Here is a 25,052-nt window from a genome sequence, read left to right as displayed (position 1 = left end):
GGTTTTAACTTGCCATTCTACCTTTGTGTTTTCTTGCTTTTTCTCTGTACTGGAAAATGCATAGAAAGAAGGAATATAGATCTATTTCTGCTGCTGACAGTATAAGCCCTGTGATTACTTTTCCCCAATCTGTTGTTTGTCCTTCTTTTTGAAGAGGACTAATGACATCATGAGTGATGTCTTAATTTATACATCAATTGGATTTAAGTGAAGCAGAATTTCACGAAGTCTTCAGCCTCATTCTTTCTTCCTGACTCATCAAAAGTCCAGTGGCAGGGGGCAGCTAGGTGGTACAGTGGATAGAGCACAGGCCCTGGATTCAGGAGGACCTGAGTTCAAATCCGGCCTCAGACCCTTGACACTTACTAGCTGTGTGACCCTGGGCAAGTCACTTAACCCCAACCACCAAAAAAAAAAAAAAAGTCCAGTGGCAGGACAAAAATCAAGATGACTGTTATTTTTATTATTATTATTATTATTTTTTGGTGAGGCAATGAGGTTAATGGCCCAGAGTTCATTGGATGACCTTGGTATCTTCCAAGTCTGACTAAGGTATAAGCAATCACAGCACCTGCTGCTTCTTTAATAGCTAATGGAATAAATTATTATCATCTGCCTCTTCCACTGGGGGATATCTTCACATGCTTGTAATAGACATTCCCCTAAATCACCAACAGGTTTGAGGCCTATCAGTTATCCTCAACCTAGTTGGGCCTGTCTTGTGAGGTGGTTTTAAGAGGATATGATCATTGTGCCTGCTACAACTTCTTAGAACCACAGGCGAGAGTTGGATTAAAGGTGGGTATCAAAGGTGGATGAATAGCACTGAAAAGGGCTTAGCAAGCCTTCACATCAAAAGTGCTAGCCCCTCACCCCCACATCCCATACACTTCTTTCCCACTTACTGAGCTTACTATTATTTTACCTTTTCAGAAGGGGAAAGAAAAATCGGTCAGTCAACCAACAAGCATTTATCATATGCTATCATATAGTGTGCTAAGTGCTAAGGATGCAGAAAAAGGCATAAACCTGTCCCTGTCCTGAAGGAGCTCACATTTCTAATGGGCTTGCCCCTCTGAATTAATGAAAATTCTGATTTGTAGTTGTTTCTAAGACTGAATTAATCAGTATTGATGGGCAAGACCTATCAGATTATTTCCAAGCCACTCGAGATCCTTTGTTTGCAGGGCCTCCTATACTCTTCAATATGCCTATGCCAATAAACCTCATGCTCTAGGTCTGTTCCCTACCCTTTTACCTGTATTCAATTCCTTCCCACCTACTGTCACTTTAGAAAGCAACACTTAAGTGAATGCCTTAGAACTTGATGCTTAATTGTGCTTTAATTAAACCATTTTAGAATTCTATCTCCCAAAGTGAACTGTAAGCTCTTTGAGAGCCAGAACCATTTATTTATTCAATAAATACTTAATTAAGTAACTTCATTGTACATGGTAATATATTAGACTACTTCCTATAACTTGCATTCACCACAATAATTAGTGCAATGCTCAGCATGCATACAATATGGACTCAATACATTTTGTTTTGAATGGTTGACTGAAAGAACAATTGACTATGATGCCTTTATTTTCATTTATTAAACACTGACTTTTTAAAAATTATAGATTTTTATTAATATCTTTGTAAATGAATAATTTTATACACCCCTAAATTTTCCCATTATTACCAAGGGTGTGCTAGATTACTTGCATGACAGAGCCAGTTTGAATGGCTTAGGGAAAGTCAATTGTTCAATTTTCAGCATGAGCATTTACACCTCAGAAAACAGCAAATGCTACTACACATGAGGGCTTGTTTTATTGTTGTTGATTGTACAGACCTAAGAAACTGAAGGATAAAATGTTAATGCAGGTTAAACTTAAGAGTATGTCTCACTTTTTCATAGAGCAGTTCCCAGCACTCTCTTGTCTTTAATCTACCCAGAGAGCTAACCTTAACAAGAAAAAAAATTTGATAAAAGAAAAAAAAGTTTAGCAAACTTTGTCATCACATGAAAAAATATTATACTATATTGTCCTATAACTGTAGGCTTTCCATCTCTGCAAAGAAGAGGGAGATGGGTATTCTTGTATCTCTTCTTTGTGGTCAACTATTTGTTTAAAATTTATAACATTCAGTTTTGTTTTGTAGAAACATTTTTTTCCATTTACATAGTTGTAGCCATTGTGTATGTTGTTTTCCTGACCCTTCTTACTTCACTGTGTACCAGTTCCTATGAGTCTCTCCATGCTTCTTCAGTCTGTTACTTCTTATAACACAATAATCTTCCATTCCAACCCTGTACCACAGTATATTTAGCCATTCCCCAGTAGATGATCCTCTATTTTGCTTCTAGTTCTTTGCTATCATAGAAAGTGCTGCTACTAATATTTTGTTGTATATGGAGTCTTATTATGTCTAACATCCATTATATGATGTTAATGACTGATAAAACTTCATTTATTAACCTATGGGTTTGTATTTTAACAACAGTTTTCTAAAGATGCAACAGTTTAATTCATTTCAATTCAGGTTGCTGTGAAGGATGCAAATGGATGCTAACACATGATCTTTAACATCAGTTTTTAGTTACAGGCCTAATTTAAGGCCCTTTGGGAAACCATTTGAGGAGATATTTGGGAACAAAGGACCTTCAGAGAGCCCTAGAAAAACACTATGTAGACAACTAAATGTGAATGGATAAGCTTGACTGATTGATGAGAATTTTAAGTCAAATACTGCATGTATAGAAATCACCATGGCGAATTGTTTGCTGATAAGTTAAAAAAAAATATCTTGACTTATGTGATTGGTTTCCTTAACTTATATGATTGGCTCAAGCAGCTGTTCCATACTGTAGGCAGTGTAGGCAGGTGGTGATCTTATTAGTCAGTATTTATGCCAGTACTATTCAAAATGCTGAGGATACAGAAAAAGGGAAAAAAAGTCCTGTCCTTAAGGAAATCACATTCTATTAAAATATGTAATATTGAATATGTAAGATATATATGGAATAGCTAAAAGACAATTCAGAGTGGGAGACATCTGAGGAGAAATGAAAAGGCCTGGAATTTGAGGTGGGATTTGAAGGAAGCCAAGCAAAGAGGCAGAAGTGAGAAGGAGGAACATTGCAGGAAGGGGAACAAGCAGGGCAAAGGCACACAAATGAGGTGTCATTTGGAGGAAGAACAAATAGGCTAGAATAGCTGTATCTGAGAGTACTTGGGGGCGGGGGGGAGTAAAGGATCACATTGGAAAATGGGAAGTGCCCAAGTTATAAAGAACTTTAAATGTCAAACATAGGACTTTATATTGGATCTGAGACATAAACATGAGGCACTAAGGTCTACTAATTAAGGTGATATGGGCTAAACTACACTTTAGAACAGATATTCTTAGCTAGAAGGTCCATAGACACCCAAGAAATACATGGATAGATATTAGGAAGTTTGTGAACACAGGCGAAAAAAAGAATTGAATCACTATTTGCACTAGTCTCTAACTGAATTTTTAAATAAACATTTTAATTTAAAGTTTTGAGTTCCAAAATCTATTCTTCTCTCCCTCCTATCTCCCCCTCCTCCCTGAAGTGGTAGGCAATCAGATTTAGGCTATACATGTACAAGCATGTCAAACATTTCTATATTAGTCATTTTGTATATGAAGACTCAAATAGAAGAAAAAAATGAAAGAAAATGAAAAATAGTATGCTTCAGTCTGTATTAAATCAATATCAGTTCTTTCTCTGGAGGTGGTAGTTTGTTTCATCATTAGTCTTTGGGGATTGTATTGGATCATTGTATTGCTAAGAATAATTATCATTCACAGTTCAAAAAATATGGCTGTCTCTGTGCACAATGTTCTCTTGGTTCTGCTTACTTCACTATACATTAGTTCATATAAGTCTTTCCAGGCCTTTCTGAAATCATCCTGCTTGTCATTTCTTAGAGCACAACAATATTCTATCACCATCATATATCACTGTTTGATCATCTCCCAGTTGATGGACATCCCTTTGATTTCCAGTTCTTAGCCACCACAAAAAGAGATGCTATATATATTTTTGTACAAGTAGATCTTGTTCTCTTTTGGGGGTTGTCTTTGGGATATAAATCTAGCAGTGATATTGCTGGATCAAAGGGTATGCAGAGTTTGATAGTTCTTTGGGTATAGTTCCAAATTGTTCTCCAGAATGGTTAGATCAATTCACAAATTCACCAACAGTGGATTAGTGTCCCAGTTTTCCCATATCCCCTCCAACATCAGACATTTTCCTTTTTTTTGTTAATTTGCCACTCCGATAGGTGTGAGGAGATACTTTATAGTTTTAGTCTGCATTTCTCTAACCAATAGTAATTTAGATAATTTTTTCATATGACTAAAACTAGTTTTGATTTCTTTTTCTGAAAACTGCCTGTTCATATCCATAGATAATTTATCAATTAGAGAATGACTTGTATTTTTATAAATTTGACTCAGTGCTCTATATATTCGAAAAATTAGGCCTTTATCAGAGATACTTGTTGTAAATAGTCTTTCCCATCTTTCTGCTTTCCTAATAATTTTAGTGGCATTGGTTTTGTTTGTGCAAAAGCTTTTTAATTTTATATAATCAGAATTACCTATTTTACATTTGAAATTCTCTCTGTAATGATTGGAATGATGCCACCTACTGGAGACTTACTATAGGAAAGCTCCACCATAAGTAGAATGCCTCAGAGGACAAGGCCATGTGGCTTTCCTTGGCTTTAGGAAGTAATGTTTGCGCATGGGGACTGTCCACCAAGGGTACCAGCCAATCAACTTGAGGAGCCTCCTATTTTCTGTGACGGGACAGGAAGGAGGAAGGAGGGCCTGCGCGAAGAGGTCTCTCTCTTTTTGGTTCCTGACTTTATGGTGGTGGTGGTGGTGGCAGCAGAGGAAGTCACAGGAAAATTGAGGAAAGATAGGATTGCTATGCTGTTGGAATTCTGTTCTCAATCTTTCTCTTTCTACCTTTCAACAAACCCTTAAAAACCTAAACTCATTTTTATCAGTGATTTTAGTCAGTTTCCCCCAAAACAGGGGGAACAGATTAGAACCCACATTTAGAATCTTAAATTACACATCTCTATATCTTCTTTGGTCCCAAATTCTTCCCCTGTCCATAAATCTGACAGATAAACTATTCCATGCCCTCTAACCCTTTATGTGTAAATCATGTACCCATTTTGAATTTATCTTGGTATACAGTTTTAATGTTTGCCTATAACTCATTTCTAACATACTGTTTTCCACTCTTCTCAGCAGTTTTTGTCAAATATTGAGTTTTTGTTCCAAAAGTGTGGATCTTTTTTGGTTTACCATATACTAGATTGTTATAGTCATTTACTATAGTATTTTTCATACCTATTCTATTCCACTGATCCACCACTCCATTTCTTAGCCAGTATAAGATTGTTTTGATAATTACTGCTTTATAATACAGTTTGAGATCTGATACAGCTAGACTACCTTCCTTCACATTTTTTCATTGATTCCCTTAATATTCTTGTGCTTTTGTTCTTCCAGATTAATTTTATGATTTTTTTCTAGCTCTATAATTTTTGACAGTTTGTAGGATTACTATTTTTATAAAATTGGCTTGCCTACCAATGAGCAGTTAATATTTTTCAAATTGTTTTGATATATCTTTGTGTGAAAAGTGCTTTACAGTGGAGCAGCTAGGTGACCCAGTGGATAGAGCACCAGCCCTGGATTCAGGAGGACCTGAGTTCAAATCCAGCTTCAGACACTTGACATTTACTAGCTGTGTGATCCTGAGCAAGTCACTTAACCCCAATTGCCTTACAAAAAAACAAGTGCTTTACAGTTCTGTTCATATAGTCCCTGAATTTGTCTTGGCAGACAGACTCCCAAATATTTTATATGGTCTACAGTTTTTTTTTTATGGAATTTCTAGTAGTTTATTTAAAATTTTTGCATCAATATTCATTTGGGAAATTGGTCTATAATTTTCTTTCTCTGTTTTGGCTTTTCCTGATTTTGGTATCATCACAATATTTGCGTCATAAAGGAAATTTGGTAGGACTCCATCTGTTCTCCCAAATAATTTGTGGAGTATTGGGATTAATTGTTCTTTAAATGTTTGGTAGAATTCACTTATGAATCCATCTGGTCTTGGGGATTTTTTCTGGGGAAGTTCATTGAGGGCTTATTCAAGTTCTTTTTCGGGGCAGCTAGGTGGTGCAGTGGATAAAGCACAGGCCCTGGATTCAGGAAGACCTGAGTTCAAATCCAGCCTCAGACACTTAACACTTACTAGCTGTGTGACCCTGGGCAAGTCACTTAACCCTCACTGCCCCGCAAAAAAACAAAACAAAATCAAGTTCTTTTTCTAAAATTTGGTTATTTAAGTATTTGATTTCTTCTTCTGTTAATCTGGATAATTTATATTTTTAGGTATTAATCCATTTTAGTTAGATTGTCAAATTTATTGACATAAAATTGTGCAAAATAGCTCCTAATAATCATTGGTGATGAGTTTACACTTTGATTTTTGATACAGTAATTTAGTTTTCCTCTTGCCTTTTTAAAATCAAATTAACTAATGGTTTATCTATTTTATTGTGTTTTTTCATAAACCAGCTTCTAGTTCTATTTATTAGTTCAATGGTTTTCTTACTTTCAATTTTATTATCTCCTTTAATTGTCAGGATTTCCAATTTGGTGATCAATTGGGGATTCTTAATTTGTTCAATTTCTAGTTTTGTTTTTTTTAGTTGCACGTCCAACTGATTGATCTGCTTTTTTTATCTATTTTACTGATATAAGCAATTAGAGATATACACTTTCCTTTAAGTACTGCTTTGGCTGCATCCCATACATTTTTTTTTCATCCCATACATTTTTTATTTTATTTATTTATTTTTTTTTTGGTGAGGCAATTGGGGTTAAGTGACTTGCCCAGGGTCACACAGCTAGTATGTGTTAAGTGTCTAAGGCCAGATTTGAACTCAAGTACTCCTGAGTCCAGGGCCGGTGCTCTATCTACTGCACCACCTAGCTGCCCCTCATCCCATACATTTTGATGTGTTGTCTCATTATTGTCATTTACTTTAATGAAATTATTTATTATTTCTATGATTTGTTCTTTGATCCTCCTGTTTTTAGGATTAAATTAATTTCCTATTAATTTTTCATTTCTTTCCAATATCCATTATTGATGGTAATTTTTATAGCATTATGATCTGAAAAGAATGTGTTTACTATTTCTGCTTTTCTGCATTTAGTTGTGAGGTTTTTCTGTCCTAATACATATTCAATTTCTGTGTAAGTGCCATATACCAGTGAGAAAAAGGTATATTCCTTTCTATTCAGTTTTCTCTAGAGATCTGTCATATCCAATTTTTCAAGAAATTTTTCCAATTCCTTAATTTCTTTCTTGTTTAGCTTTTGGTTAGATTTTTCCATCTCTGAGATGGGAAGGTTAAGGTCCCCTACTAGTACTGTTGTATTATTTATTTTCTCTTGTAATTCACTCAACTTCTCCTTCAAAAACATAGTTGCTATTATGTTATGTTATGTTACATTATGTCATGTGATGTGTCATGTTATACTGTGCTATACTAAACTACACTATACCATACCATATTATATTATTATTATTATATCACATCATATGTCATATTATATTATGTATTGATATGACTTCATTGTCTATGGTACCTTTCAGAAATATATTGTTTCCTTTATTTATCTCTTTTAATTCAATCTAGTTTTGCTTTTACTTTGTCTGAAATTGCTTTCACCCCTGCTTTTTATGCTTCAGCTGTGTGTATCTCTCTGCTTCAAATGTATCTCTTATAAACAATATGCTATAGGATTTTGGTTTTTAATCCATTCTGCTATCTGCTTCTGTTTAATGGGTGAGTTTATCCCATTCATATTTATAGTTATGATAACTGGTTATTTCTTTTCATGCTATTTTTTTATTTTTTTATCCCCCTTATTCTATCCCCCATCCTTTTCCCCCTCACAAGTGTGTTACTTCTGATCAGCGTCTTCCCCAGTATCCCCTCCCTTTTATCATTCTCCTCTTCTCCTTCTGTTACCCTTGTCCCTTTTTACTTCTGTATATGGTAAGATAGATTTCTATATTCAACTGAGTATGTATGTTATTCTCTCTTTCAGCTGATTTTGATGAAAGTAAGGTTTAAGATTTGCCTACTACACTTCCTCATCTTCCCGTCCATTATAGAGATGTGGGATAATTTACCATATTTGATCTCTCCCCTTCTTCTAGAGCAATTTCTTTCTCACCCCTTTATTTTCTTTTGGTGATATCAATTCCATCAATTTCACCTTATATCAACATCTGCTGTCTACATATACTACTTATAATTGCTATTTTAAGTAATAAATTTGATAAGAATTACAAATATTGTCTTGCCACATAGAAATATAAACTATTTAAGCTTATTGAATATCTTGTTTTTTCTTTCTTATTTCTTTTTTTTTAACCTTTTTATGTTTACCTTGAGTCTTATATTTGGAGGTCAATTTTTTTAAAATTCAGCTCTAGTCTTTTAATCAGAAATGCTTGAAAATTCTCTATTTTGTTAAATGTCATTTCCCCCAAAAAATATTATATTTGCTTTTGCTGAGTAGGTCAGTCTTGGTTGTAAACCTAACTCCTTTGCCTTCCATTATATTGTATTCCAAACCTTCTGGTTCTTTAATATGTAAGTTGCCAAATATTGTGTAATCCTGACTGTAGTTCCACGATATTTTAATTGTTTCTTTTTTGGCTGTTTGCAATACTTTCTCATTGATCTGTGAGCTCTGGAATTCAGCTATGATGTTCTTGGGAATTTTCATTTTGGAATCTCTTTCAGACAGTGATTTTTGGATTCTTTCCATTTCTTTTTTGTTCTCTGGTTCTAATATACCAAAGCAGTTTTCTTTGATAATTTCTTGAAAGATATTGTCCAAATTTTTGTTTTGTTTTGTTTTGTTTTGGGGGGTTTTTTTGGTGGGGAAATGAGAGTTAAGTGACTTGCCCAGGGTCACATAGCTAGTAAGTGTCAAGTGTTTGAGGCCAGATTTTAACTGAATCCAGGGCTGGTGCTTTATCCACTGTGCTACCTAGCTGCCCCCTTGTCCAGGTTTTTTGTTTTGCTTTATTTTTTAAATCATGGATTTCAGGTACTCCAATAATTCTTATATTATCTCATCTGGGTCTATTTTCTGGGTCAGTTTTTTTTTCCCCCTGTGAAACATTTCACATTTATTTATTTTTTTTTTACTTTTAAAATTTTGTTTGATCATATCTTGATGTTTCATAGTCATTAGCTTGCACTTATTCAGTTCTGATTTTTTTTTAAGTATTTTCTTAGTGATCTTTTGTACTTCTTTTTCCATTTTGGCTAATTCTATTTTTAGGGAGTTATTTTTCATGCTTTTGACTCTTTTTTCCTAATTTTTTTGCATTACTCATTTCTTTTCCAAATTTTTCTTCTACTTCTCTAATTTGTTTTTTAAACATTTTTAAATCTCTTCTACAAATTCTTTTGGGCCTGAGACCAGATTACATATTTCATTAAACTTTGCCTGTAATCATTTTGGCACTGTTGTCCTCCTCTAAGTTTATGTCTTGATCCTCGCTATCACCATAGTAACTAGTTGAGTGCCTTTTTTGCTCATTTTTATGTCTTTTTTGACTTGGTGTTTTTATGTGAGAGTTGGGCTCTAGTCTTGTATTGCCCCAAGTTTTTGTGCTGGGGCTCTGGGTCTTACTGCTGGCTTTCTTTGGGCTTCAGGGCTTAGCTGTTTGCTTTCTCTGTAGCTTAAGTTTCCCTTCTGACTTGTTATGTGGGGAGAGGGGTGTGGATCCTCCTGTTGGCCCCCCTGAATGTAGGGTTTAGCAGCTAGCCTGCTCCAGGGGTGGGATTCTTACTGCTGGGTTGCTATGGTAATGGTACCTCCCTACTAATAGGCCCTGGAGAAGTAATTTTATTGCAAATCTGTGAAGGTTGGGCTCCTCAACCCAACATTCATTCCTAGGTTGTTATGGCAACAGATTCTCTCTACTAGTAAGCCCCAGGTGCAGGATCTCACTGTTGGCCAGCCTTTGGGTGGGGTCTCATACCTGGTCAGCAGTGGGGTCAAGGCCTCCCTAGTGGTTTGTGCTGGGAGGGGTTTGCTCTGCAGCTCAGATTTCTCACTTGCCTAAGGGGCTGCTGGTTTACAGGAGGGTGGGGCCTCACTGGTGGTTTGCCACAGGCTTAGAGCCTTGTTTCAGGCCCCCTGCTGTGAGACTGGGTGCTACTGCTACTCTTGGATCTTGCTCTCTCCCATCCAGGCAATACAGACCTTTCCTGTCTGGCTAGTAAGCTGCTTCCCTGCTCCTAGCACAATTCTGAGGTGGTTTTCTAGTTGTTTGAGGGGAAGCTTGGGAGGGTTACAGAGAGTTCCTTCCTCACTCTGCCATCTTGGTACCAAAGTCTAACTGAAATTTAACATTTCCTTTCATTATAATATTTTTTTTTCTAAATCCTGAGAAGGGTTCAGAAACTTCACTAGACTACCAAAGGGGTCTATCACACACACACACACACACACACACACACACACACACAAGGGTTAAGAACCCCTCCTTTATAGGATTTTTTAAAATATGGTTAAACTTGAAGGGGATGTGTAAACAATATGTAATTTCCCTTACTCATATTTACATTCTATTTGGTTATTTAGTTTTAAATTGAACACAACTGTGGTTTTTGTTGATTTTCTTCTCCTCTTTCAATTTCTTTTCCTCTTCCTGCTCCTCTTTTCCCTTCCATCTCTAGCTTCTCCTTCTCTTCCTCTCCTCTCACCTTTCTTCCTCTTCCACTTCTCCCTTCCCCACCTCTTCCTCTTCTTCCTTCTCCTCTAACAAAGTAAAGCCTGTACAACTACTTGTCAAATATCTTCTAAGAGGGATTAATTTTTAGGTATGGGGAAACTCAATGGCTGCTAAGGTCTTTTCAATCTCCAAAATCCTATGGTTTCAGATGCCAATTTTCTTGACAAGAAATTGAATTAATTTCTCTTTAAGGAAAGATATTCCTTCTTAACATAAATCTGAATTTAAGGTCATAGGTATTAGATGACTGGCTTGAATTTGGAGAGATTACTGAATTTTGTAGTTTCAGATTAATTTGAATTTTACAGCCTTAATTTTATAGAAATATGATTACACATAAATTGGATTTTATATCCCTCATTGAAAATACTCCATTTCCTGAGAATTAACTTGGAATATAACTTCGGGGGAAATTAAGTGATCAGTGGTAATATCCATCACAATCGCATTTCCATGAGAACTTGAAGGATAAGGTAGTCAGTCACAATTTTTATATGAACTTGATAGTGCCTTAACCTATTTGTATAGTGGCTCAGAAAAACATGTTGCAGAAATGAAGTATCTAATCCTTTGTTTTAATTTGAGCACTTCCATACCTAAATGCACCATAATTTACATAGAAACAATTATTAATAATTAATATATTTGAGGGATTTATTGCACTCCCCTTCTTTTGTCTCCCCCCACCTTTTTTCTAAGTCTTTCATGTTCTTTCTGAAGGACCTCATTGACAAGATTTAGCCTGCACCAGACCACCACTAGAAGGAAACTGTTGAGCTGTGATCAGCTTGGGTGGGGCCTACATTCTTTCTCTGATGTCTTTCTCATCAAAATTTGAGTTAAGTCATGTATCCCAAGACTTCATAACCACACCTGCAATTATGTCAATAATTTGGATTTGATTGCTATGTGATGGACCATCTACGGTTGAAGGGTCTGAGAGAGAGGATCATTGACCATCTTTTTATTATTTACCTGTTGGCCTATTAGTAAAACTATTAAAGTACCCAGAAACTATGTCTCTCACATTTTTGTCACATTTGCAAGCAAGTTAATGTGTAAGGCCTTTGGTATTTGAAAAATGTAGTCCTTGCTATCATCCTTAATAATTATAAGTGTATTTTGGCGTTCAATAGGTCATATTTGGAGAATGAGCACAGAACCAAGATGAAATTTACCTTTTTTTTTTTCAAAGATCCAGATAAACTGATACATTTTGCATATCCTACTAGGGAAAAAGTAACTTGATTTTTATACAGTGGGTTAATTGTGCCTACATAAACAAACATTGTCAGGGAGTTATTTGACCTTGAAATGGGGTTAGGTTTGCAATGCCAAGAATCTTCCTCAAGATGCTAATCCCATGCAACTCAGACAAATAACTTATTTCTTCCTGAGGAAGTTGAAGAGAACTCAAACAGAATTCCTCTTCTCTGGAGAAAACCAGATCTAAAATGGGCCACAACCTCCTTGCCCAAAAAGAGTGTGGGATGCAGGTTGTAAGGTCTAAAATTCTAGCTGTGATTTCTAAAATCTAATGAGTGGTCTCCTTAAATTAGAAAACATATAGCACCAATCTTTGGGCATTAAGTATTTATTAAAGTATATTAGGGTTAGTAAAGAGAAACACTTGGATAAAGAATAAGACCTTTCTACTCTACCTATTCTGCCTGCCCCTGCTGCCAAGCCAAAGTCTGGAAACCAAAAGACCCCGCTCCTTCATGGCTTCTCCCAGAAGCCCCCTGTGAAACAGGAAACAGGGCCATCCACACACACACAGAGCTCCAAACTAATTGGCTGCTAACAAGGATTGACAGGACCCACAGGTGGCAGACACAGCTTCCAGATGCCAATCTGACCTTCAAAACCCCAGAAAGGTCACTTCCAGATGCCGAAGTCACATGTTTTCTTTTCAGGCCAGAGCTCACAATGTCCTTCCCAGTAGGGGGTGTCATTCCAGTTCTCACAAGGTGAAACAAATGTTTAAAATGGTGATAAGCTCTATGGGGACGTGCCCTATTTGTTCCACATTTAGGAGCCACGGAATGCACTAAATGAAATGAAACACAAAACAAACACCCCATAGCTATTGTTCAGAAAACCCTCTGTCCAGAAATAGAGCATCCAATGGAAGTATAACAAAGGTGTTTCTTAAGGTCTCTTCTTAAGAAGTGCATCAGCATTAAGATATGAGAGGAAGGGAATTTAAACATGGAACATTTGGTGCCCACATGGGGAAGGAATAGTAACCTGCCTCTAAGAAAACAAAGCATCAATGTTTGATAAAAGATGGATTTGGGACTCAGGACTTGGGATGCTACCCCAATGTCTGTAGGATGCAGAAGAGAAAAGTCTAGTAGCATCTCAATAATTTCTCATTGTACTATTTTTAGTGATTCTAGTAATATACTGCTTTGCTTGCTCTCCTTATTCTTGGATTGTTTTTTATTTATTGCTTTTATGCATGATCACATTTCTTACAGGTAGTGGTGCATTTTGATTTAGATATATGATTATGCTCATTATCAGACATCCAGAAGCAGTACATTTCATTCCCTACCCCTACCCCCACTCCAAGCAGGTTATGATACCCAGGAAATGAAGACAGATCAGAGATTTATGAACATGATGTCATTTAATTATCTGCATGGCCTTTTGCAAAACGAGCAGGGAGGAATTTGAAGCAGCCACCTCACAGTCTTCAGACAACATTTATAAGTCACTGGGTATCTGGCTCTAGCTTTCATCTTTTTGATGTATGGCCTCCTGGGCTTTTTTTTCCCCAGGAAAATGAAATTCCTCAGGATTACTAGCCCTGGCTGTGAACTATAGACTGCTGATCAGCATGCAACTGCCACTACACCTTCAAAGATATCATCCCATCCAGTGTCAGCATTCATGACAACAACAACAGAAAGACATCATGTCTCAAGGCAAAAAGTAGAGATGCCAGTTTAAGCAAAGAGTAACTTGACCAATAAAACTATAACTGCCCTGAATCTGTAACCTAAATCCCCTAACTCACTGAGCTTGCATTATGTAAGTTACAAGAGTGACCCTAATTCATATCATGTAGCAATGACGTCAATTTTTACCATCCTTGTTATCAGTTGGACCTCTGACTCCCTGTACTTTATCATCAGCCACTTCAATTGCGACCTCACTAATTCTTGCCTTCTTTATTCCTTTGATCTTCTGCCATTTTCACTCATTAAACCTTAACAAGGAATTATCAGCAAGCTCCATTTCTGTATCCAGGCCACCCTCCCACCCTTCAGGGCAAGAGAAGCTATATAGCTTCCCAGTATTCTCATCCCACACAGGGAATTAGAGCTTCTCTTGGGATAAATCCTTAAGTGACACAGAACAGGCTGCATCTCCCACACTTCTCTCATGCCAGCTCTAACTGCTCAAGCTCTCACCCTGGTCAGGCACAGATCTTCACTATCCTCAGGAAACCTCCTTTGACTTAGATACTTTGCTTCTATGAATATAGCCTAAGATATTAAGCTGACTAAATCAAAATCTATAACTTCACTAAACTCTAACTGACATTTAGAATTTCTTTCACTTATTTTAAAATACTATTCTTAAGAGTTCCTTAGATTTCACCAAACTTCTAAAGGGGTCCGTGACAGACACACAAAAAACATAAGAAGCGGGGATAGAAGCAGCATGAAACAGTAGATACAGACCTAAGGCCTAGGTCCAAGTTCTGTCTTCAGCACATACTGACTATGTGACTGACTTTGTAGTGCCCCAGACAAATCTCTAAGGTTAAAAAATGCAAAAATGTGTCACTCTTCCTTGGTAGAGGGAGGGTCTCAAGGTACCTTCCTTCAGCACTGAGAATAAAAGTAGGAAGGAAGGAAGAAGGAAGGAAGGGGGAAAGAAGAAGGAAAGAAGGAAGAAAGGAAGAGGAGGGAGAGAGGATTGTTTAGAACAAAGGAGGCAACATTCAAACTGTACTCTGTACAGTGGTCAGGCCACAGCTGGCATATCATGTTCATTTCTTAGTGCTATATTATAGTAAATATATTGACAAACTAGGATGTATCCTTAATTCCTTGTCACTCTCTGTACCCAAGCTGTCTCCTGTGTGTGTGTGTGTGTGTGTGTGTGTGTGTGTGTGTGTGTAAATATGACGTTAATACTCGATGTTTTACTAGCCTCTCTCATTTTCTCAAATTCCTTTTTTGTGTTACTCTTTAAAACTGACCTCTTCTGGATATGCCAGTCCTTAAAGTCCAGCCAGGTTTGATTTCTTTTTTCAATCTCCCTACCTATAACATAGTTATGAATCTAGTTTAAAATCATGGAGGTTTGTTTTTCCCTTTGGGTTTGAGGAAGTTGTAATTCTTTTTTTTTTTTTTTAGTGAGGCAATTGGGGTTAAGTGACTTGCCTAGGGTCACACAGCTAGTAAGTGTTAAGTGTCTGAGGTCGGATTTGAACTCAGGTACTCCTGACTCCAGGGCCGGTGCTCTATCCACTGTGCCACCTAGCTGCCCCAAGTTGTAATTCTTAAGGGATGGAAGAGAAGCACAGGTTTAGCATTTTATGACCTACTTCAGACCTTTGGCCAACCTGCCTTAACAACAACAATCCCTACCATCAGCCCCCTGCCCCCAAACAAACAAAACTCTAAAACTGTTTCCTATTAGGGCTTTTTATTTTTATTTTTTCTAAACTTTTAAAAATACAAGTTGGATTACTTTTTCAAATACTCGGCTGGATCCCTAGTATAATTATTTTTTGTTTGTTTGTTTTGTTTTTGCAGGGCAATAAGGGTTAAGTGATTTGCCCAGGGTCGCACAGCTAGTAAGTGTTAAGTGTCTGAGGAAACTTATGGGAGGAAATGGAAAAGACCCTATTAGACGGCAAGCCCCTTGAAGCTAGGGCTTTGTATCCCCAGCACTTGGCACAATGTCTGGCACATAGTATCTGCTTAATAAATGCTTATTGACTTGACAGGAGTCAAGGCACAGGATGGGCAGACTTAGGGTATAATCTGCATCATTGGAGGGAACTTTAAAACCAATTATAGGGGGCAGCTAGGTGTCGCAGTGGATAAACCACTGGCCCTGGATTCAGGAGGACCTGAGTTCAAATCTGACTTCAGACACTTTACACTTACTAGCTGTGTGACCTTGGGCAAGTCACTTAACCCTCATTATCCTGTCCTCCCCCAAAAAGCCTATAAAGTGTTATTCTATTCTACTGAATTAAATATTTTTCATAATCAAGAAATAATAAGCATAATAAGATATCTTATTCAATATATCTTTCAATTAATTGTGAATTGGTGAAGATGTGTACTGTAGCATATCATTTGCAAAAGCGAACTTGTTTTCCTACTAGTACCCTTATGAAGGATACCCTCATTTTGTAAATCCTCAAAAGAAGTTTGTATAGATAGGAGATCAGGCATATAGTTTGTTACTTACTAATGTTTTTCTTGGTCATGTTCTTTTGAGCATTAATAAGGTACAAGTTTTTTGTTTCTTTGTTTCCCATGACTTTGGCATAGTTCCCTCTCTTAGATCCCTTAGGGCAAATGTAACGGTTGGAATGACGCCACCTGCTGGAGACTTACTGTAGTCTGTAAGGAGCTAAAATTCCAGCTATTCTGTCTAAAATATCTAATGAGTAGTCGCCAATAAATTTTAAACTTTAGCAAGAGTTAGACTTTTAAGCATTTATTAAGGAGAATAAGAATTTGGTAGAGAGAGAAAGGCCTAGATTCATCTATCTATTAAAGGGAGAGAGCATTCCTAGCTCCACTCTCCACCAGTGTCCTAACGAAAGATCCTGAGAGCCAGCCTAGCCCCCTCTTCCTCCCAAAAGCAAATGTCACTTCCTGACACCAAAGAAAAGCTGCATGGCCTTGCCCTCAGAGGCCTTTTCCTCATGGTGGAGCTTTCCTACAGTAAGTCTCCAGCAGGTGGCGTCATTCCAATCATTACACAAAGTTTCTTAAACTGTGGGTCATGACCCCATATGGTGTCACATAACTGAATGTGGGGGTTGCAAAAAATTTGGCAACCATAAAAGGTTATTGTATACCTGTTTTATATACCTATATAGCCAGGGATGCATAAAAATTTCTCAGGCAAAAAGGGGTCGTGAGTGGAAAAAGTTTAAGAAGTCCTACCTTATATGTCTCTTAATGCACTTAAAATGTGTTGCCTCTTTAGTGCCAATTTTTCTTCCTCGATTAGCACATCCAAGACTGACATTAGGATCCCAGTATTGTGGTTCAACTGTTCTTTTTGAAGATTGTGGTTTGTATAATTCTGGCAGATCTTTTCCATAGTTTTCTTCTGTTTGTAATCACCCTTCCATTTTCCTTCTGAAATGCAATTGGAATGAATTTTGCTTAGTTGGAAATCTTGCTAACCTTTCTTTAAACAAAATTTTTTCTCCATTAACTCTCTTTACTATTTGAGGTGAAACTGTTCTTAATCTTCCAACATCCTTATTTGTAAGACTTTACAAATAACTTTTTATTCCAAAATCATGTTGTCTTTTTGCAGCTCTTTCTGTCTGTTGGCAAGTCAATTGCTTCCAGACTAAGGTGCTTTCTGGGCACTTCTGGTCTCCTTGTTATGGTAATTAATTTATACTGGTTAAACCACTAAAAAAATTAGTATGGTCAGTAATAGTATCATTTCTTTTGTTCATTTCTCTTTCTTAATTTTCACTTACTTGTTTTATGTAGTTAATATATAAGTTATTGTAATTTTTATGCCATATATTTTTATTTTAAAAATCCCCTAATTCTGATATTAGTTCTAATAAGTCACAGATGGCCTGCACAGAGTTAACTCCCACATCAAAAACAAACTTTTTTTTTTCTGTCTATTGAAATTTAACCAATTTGTTCTTTAAAATGCTACTTAGTGCTTGTCTTATCCAGAACCTTTCAGTTCTTTTCTCCAGGGAAATGCTCATGATAAAGAAAAGCAAGGCAGTTATAGATATACTTGTGCAATTAAAAAAAATAGAATTGTTTGTGTGTGCATGCAGTTATTAAAAAAATGGCCACACCTGTGATTTCATGGTCACAGGGAGCTCCCAGTGAACAAAATTCCCTCTTTCAATGCAGACCAACAACTATTCTGCAGCTTAGTTTTAGAGAGTCATGGAGGGACTGAGTTGTCTATGTAGGTCACATAGCCAATGTGTATCAGAACTGGTACTTGAACCTTAGTCATCCTGACCCTGAAGCTAGCCTTTTATCCACTAGCCAAAATGCCTCTCAAATGTAATTATACAATGGTTTATCCCCATTGCTATTTTCTTTACCTTCACAATATCTTTATGAAGAAAAGTAATTAATACCCTTGATCACATTCCAATCTCTCTTGTTATTTTCACCTCTTTAAAATAAATAATTTTCTGACAATGCAGCATATTGTTGTAACCTATCTCTATTGATTGTGAATATTACTGAACCAAACTGAATGCCAACATAGAAGAATAAACTATGGGCTGGGGAGATAAATGCTGTAGTTTTGTGATTTGATAGGCTCTAGGAAAGCTTCCAATAAAAATTCTATACGTAAGTGTCATGGGAAGAGGTTAGGGGAAGGAAATAAACATTTATTAAGTGCCTACTACATGCCAGGCACTGTGCTAAGTGCTTTACAAATATCTCATTTGATCCTCAAAACAACCCTGGGAGTTAGGTGCTATTATAGTCCTCATTTAACAGTTGAGGAAATTGAGGCAAAGAGACGTTAAGTTACTTGCCTAAGTTCATAAAACTAATAAGTGTCTGACATCAGATTTGAACTCAGGAAGACGTGACATCTCATCACCTAGCTGACTGCCACCCATTTCTAAAAATTCCCTTTTCACCAAGCAGAGGCAGAGATTGGGTTCGTTTAGATAAAGCATTTATTATGTGCCAATACTTGTGTTAACTTCTGACAATACAAAGTCAAGAAAACAAGATTTTTTAAGTAGTTTGTACTTTAATGGGAGACAACATATAAAGGGGACATGTTAGTGTCAGGGGAAGACTGTGTAGGGATCCTTGATGGTAGAGGGTACAATGCAACTGGTGCGGAGTAAAAAGTTTCTAGACCAGAAAGTATGTTGAAAGGGAGAAGTGTATGTGAAACTTCTGATAATATGAGGAATCTGGACAAGGAATACTAATCATCATGTTGGCCTCAGGATGAGATTATCCTCAATGGAGGTGTGTCATTTGAAATTATATGGGGGTGCCTATCTATGTCCCCAATTTTAGGGTACTTAGCTGGGGTTTTTAATCTATTGCTATTTATAAATTAGAGGCTATAGCACCAGTTTGGGGCATTAAGGATTTATTAAAAAAGGATAGCTAGGTGGCGCAGTGGATACAGCACCAACCCTGGAGTCAGGAGTACCTGAGTTCAAATCTGGCCTCAGACACTTAACACTTACTAGCTGTGTGACCCTAGGCAAGTCACTTAACCTCAACTGCCTCACCAAAAAAAAAAAAAAAAGAATTTATTAAAGCATATTAAATATTAGTAAAGAGAGAACATGTGGCTCTGAAAGTTCAGAGGCCCTGCAGACCTACGATAGGAGAGAGAATAAAGTGTGACCACCTCAGTGGCCAAGAGAGTGTGTCTGAGTGTGTCTGAGTGGAATCTTCCTGAGGGTCCAGAGGAGAGACAGCCCTTCCACACTTCTCAAAGCTAATTGGCTAACATCATTCAAAGCTATTGGTTTATTGGACTTGAGGGTGGTCCATGAGCAGTATGTGCTGAGGTCAGAGTTCAGAGGACAGACCCTCTGGGGGGAAAGGCTTTCAGGTAGGTGTGGTTTTAACCTCTATTGTCTGTATTCACAGTACAAGGTGCAACTTGACTAACTCTGGGCCCGCCAGACTCATTCTGGGTTACCCAGAATCCCATTATTTTCTCACAGAGGCAAAGGCAGAGCCTGCCCTCACACTGCTCTGTTTTAGGGAAAGGCATAGAGTTATATTCAGATTGTGATATTATTCACATTTTTTTCTTTAAACAATAGTTATTGAACCAGCACTGGGATGAAATTTGGGAAGAAGCCATGGCAATGATCTTGTTTCATTTGGATCTCAGCCCATAAATTACAATGTTGGCTAACCAAAGGACATGGAATAATTGCATAAATCTGGATTTCTATGGTAGGGAAACAGCAAACACACTGCTTCAGTAGCTCATTTTACTGTGCACCATATTTTTTAAAGTGAAATCATCTTAAACTGTTTCCCTTATTTACAGAGGAGCTTTGAGAAGGTAATATTAGTCCCTAAAGCTAACTGTTAGCTATGATTTTTAAACTATCAGTATGTATTAAGCAGATAGCTACTAATGCATTAGAAGTGAGGCTTACAGGACCAAAAAAATCTCTCATCGGCAAAACATTCGTGACAAAATGTGTTTAGGGTGAAAAATTAATCTATTATGCCATTTGGCTGGGTATTAAATTTTGGAAGTATGAAATCCCTATCTTTTATCCACGCATGCTCTGATCTCCATTGATTTCTAGAGGAAAGTTTTAATCATACTGTTTAAATAATTTCATTAATATAATCTAGCTATTAAAAAGAATAATTTCTTTGGGGGAAAATCAATCATCATCTAGATAAATCAATTGTTTTTGCTACTCACTATAAAGTCACCTTGGGAAAGAATGTAATGAATACTTGTAATTTGCAGATTAGAAATAGGAGGAATTGTTTTACTCAACAGCTCACCAGACCAGGGCTCATTAGATTTGTGTGTACTAATGAATGCTAAGCAGGAATAATAATGTTCATCATAGCAATGACAATTCCAGAGACCTCTAAGCTTAGTGACTTACTCTTAGACCTCGGGTAATTCACATATTCTCTCTGGTTTACTTGTTCATTTTCCTAAATGACAATAATAGTGTTCACATTCCATATGCTGCATCCAAAGTAAGTCAAAATGTCTCTTTCTGTTGCCCTTTGGGTCACGTGCATTTTCACTGTACCGAGATGATGATTTTCCATTATTGCCCTTCTCCCCAGCCACTTCACACAGGTGCTCTGAAGGTGAAGGGTTTGACCAGATGAGCTCAAAGACCCCTTTTACCTGCAACATTTTTAATTCTATGAGACAAGGGAGAAAAACTACTGTATAACTATCTGTCCAAAACCTCTATTCTGTTCTGGTTATTTCAAAATACTTAGAAATGAAAAGAGCACATCAAAATTATAACCTGCTTTAGGATGTACAGTGAGTCCATCAGTCTGTTCAGTTCAGTTCTTTTAACACAATGAAAGGCCCTGTGCTAGGTACTGGAAAGACAGAAACAGTGCTGGATCTGAAAGTTTGAAAGGGTTTATATTCTATGGAATTGGGGAAGAGAAGCAAAGGGGGGAAGAGAGAAGGAGAGGGAGGGAGGGCGGGGAGGCAGGGAGAGAGAGAGAGAGAGAGAGAGAGAGAGAGAGAGAGAGAGAGAGAGAGAGAGAGAGAGAGAGAGAGAGAGATACAGAGAGAGACAGAGAGACAGAGGCAGAGAGACAGAGATAGAGAGACAGACAGAGACAGAGACAGAGAGACAGAGGCAAAGAGACAGACAGAGACAGAGACAGAGAGAGAAATGGAAGGATCTAGTGCTGGGATGGATAATGAGCTGAGCCCAGAACTGAACTGGGAGAAGAGATTAGGTTGAGTTGAATTTGGAAAACTATGAAGGGCTTATCTCTGGGCTGACCTAGCCTAAAATGATCCTGACTGCAAAAGCCCATCTTTTTAAATCATATATCCTTTCTCCCAGTAGGGCTACATGCTTGTCAGCCATGGTACACTACTGTCTCAGGAAAATCAAAATAACTCAAAGATCAACAGAGCTGTAGTAGGTATCACTAATAATAATAAAAATAGTAATAGGTAGCAGCTACTTATGTAGTGCTCTGAGGTTTGCAAAAACATTTTACATTTTTGCATACCATCCTCTGAGCCAGGTGGAATTATTAACCCCATTTTACAGATCGGTAAACTGAGGCTGAGGAAGGCTCAGTGATTTGCCCAGGGTCACATATTTGGTAAGTGTTCTTTACTCTCAAGTTCAGCACTTTATCCACCGAAGTATATTGACAGTGATTTGCATATGCTAATGGAATCCGAGATACAGACATTCATTTATTTATTTGGTTGTTTGCTTATTTCTTCATTCATTCATTCATTCATTTATTACCACATGTGATTTCTTCATATAGTAAAGTTTCAGTGAGGAACTGCCTCTATCAATGCAATTTACCACCTCCTCTGCAACTTAAGTTTTTAGAGAGTTCACTGAGACACTGAGAAGGATTAGTCACACAGCCAGTATATGGCAGAGGCTAGTTTTGTGTCCAATCTCCTTGACTGAGACTTCCATTATCTACTACACCACACCACCTCCTGTATTTTTACATATTTCCAGAAAACAAGGTGGGTGGCTTATATAGCATGTAGTATTTGTAAAAAACACAAACAAGAACAAAACCCTCAAACTAAAACTGGCAGGTTAGGGAAACCCTAGATACTACACAGTCAAGATGAGAGTGGTGGGATAGCTATATTATACAGTCATTCAAAAGGTAAACTTGGGGCAGCTAGGTGGTGCAGTGAATAGAGCACTGACCCTGGATTCAGGAGGACCTGAGTTCAAATCCGGCCTCAGACACTTAACACTTACTAGCTGTGTGACCCTGGGCAAGTCACTTAACCCCAATTGCCACAGCAAAAAAAAAAATTCCTTTCTATAACTACTCTATTACTTTGTAATAAACTTGAATCAAGTGGACATTTTTATTATCCTTGCATTTTATATTGCATTACTAAATTGAAAAGTTATTTAAATTTTTTTCATTGTACATATTTCCATTGGCTGAAACCAATGACCATATTTGGCATATAGTTTTCATGTTAAATAGTATGAATTTAATAATGCTACCAATATCTGAATATTCATACTAATTGGGACACAATTGCAGATGGGAACAACTGGAAGGGACTTTATAAAGACAAAGATAAACATATTCATATTATAATGGTGAGGTGATAAGAGGACACCTTAAGAACCTTAACATCATTAGGGGTCATGTTGTGTTGTTTATTCATTCAGTCATGTTTGACTCTTTGTGAACTCAATTTGAGGCTTTTTGGAAGAGATACTGGAGTAATGTGTCATTTCTGTCTCCAGCTAATTTTACAAATGAAGAAATTGAGGCAAACAGGGTTAAGTGGTTTGCCCAGGGTCACATAGTTAGTAAATGTCTGAGACCAGATTTGAACTCAGTAAGATGAGTCATTCTCACTTCAGGCCTGAACATCTATCCACCACACCACAAATGAGACTGAAGGCCTATAAGCATTCTTGTTATGTTTTGATGATATTCAAACAATAAAGGAAAGTCAGGAGAAAAAAATGGTACACTGGGAGAAATGAGGGAGGAATGATGGGAGAAAGTAGTGCTCAACATAATTTGGATTTGCAAGCAAAAATCTACACTGACATGCATTTTAAAAAATAATTACCATTGACACCAGTTTGGGGTAAGCATATTATTAATTTATAAATATTATTCTAGTAAAAGATTGACCACTATGCCTCCTAGCTGCCCGCAGGTCATCATACATTAAACAAATCTAATTGGTTAGCATCATCCAATTCCATTTGTTGACATTACTTGGAGGTGGCCTACATTACAATGAACTCTAGAGGTGACACCAGGGAAAAGAATGCAAAAGACCCTTAATCAAGCTGCTCAAAGCCAAGTCCATTATCTAGGTGTGGTCAAATTCCTTCAGTGCACCCATTTAGACAAAAGAATCTATCATTCCTTTTGTTCCCTTGGGTTTGTCCCAGATGAGATTTGATGAAGTATCTCAAGGATAACTGGACTTTCTGGAGTGGAGGAAAGAAAGGACTGAGAAACTGATCTCTGGGTTCCCCCAATAAATACATTATTAATAATTTTTTTCTCTCACATGGAAGGCTTGGGGGAGAAGGTATCATTTGAATCTAACTTTCATCTGAATTAGTCAAAAGAGGGCAGAACACAGAAGCATATGCACACACACACAAAGGTTTTTGTATAGGAATACATTCAACTTTATGTAAAGACAGAAAGGTGGGAATAACAAGGAGGGTAGACTGATATAGGCAAACACATAATTAAGTGTCATAACTGTGGATGTGAATGGGTTGGTTGAACTGCTCCATAAAATAGAAGATAGCAGAATGGATTAGAAAGCAGTATCCAAAAAATAAATTGTTTAGAAAATGTGAGAAATAAATATTAATAATTGATATCTTGAGGAGGTTCAGTATCCCCCCCTACTTTCTAAATTCTTTGGGTTTTTTCTAAAGGACTTTACTTACAGATTTAGTCTCCCTGTCCCGCACCAGACCACATCCAAGTGGAAGGTATTGTGCTCTGATAAGCTTGGGTGCGGTCTACATTCTTTGATGTCTCTTTCACCAAGATTTGAGTGACCTAAGTAGTATATCCTAAGGCCTCATTTTAATAAAACCCACAAATAATCTTGTCAACCAATTAGATTTGCTCACTGTTTGATAAACCACATGCTGTTTGGAAGGGCATATAAGCTGTGAGTTCATGGCCATTTTGGTCATTGGTCTGAGAGAGAAGACCATTGACCATCCTTTTATTAATAACCTCTTGGATTTATTAATAAAATTATTAAATTGCTCAGAAACTATATCTCTCCTATTTTTAATCATCACAAGGAAATATACTTGAAACATAAAGATTCACATGCAGTCTTAGCTAAACTTACAAATCAGGGATGAAGCATGATTTGAAAAAGAAAAAGAACAGAAAAAACAGACTTAACTAAAAGAAATAGGAAAATTATATTTTGCTAAAAGGTACCATAGATTATGAATTAATTTCAATAATTAACATAACTGTGCTAAATGGCATAGCAACTAAATATTTTCAAGGAAAATCTAATCAAGTAACAGCAAGAAATAAATAGTAAAAATATAATAGTGAAAACAGTAGAGAAAAATACTAATTAAGGCAAATTTGAGGTACTACTTCACACATCAAAGATGACAAAAGAGGAAAATGACAATGTTTGGAGAAGTTGCAAGAAAAGAGTCATATTATGGCACTATTGGTGATTCTTGGAATTGATCCACTCATTC

The sequence above is a fragment of the Dromiciops gliroides genome, chromosome 1 (assembly GCF_019393635.1).
Source record: "Dromiciops gliroides isolate mDroGli1 chromosome 1, mDroGli1.pri, whole genome shotgun sequence".
NCBI lineage: Eukaryota > Metazoa > Chordata > Mammalia > Microbiotheria > Microbiotheriidae > Dromiciops > Dromiciops gliroides.
This window is presented reverse-complemented; position numbering follows the sequence as displayed.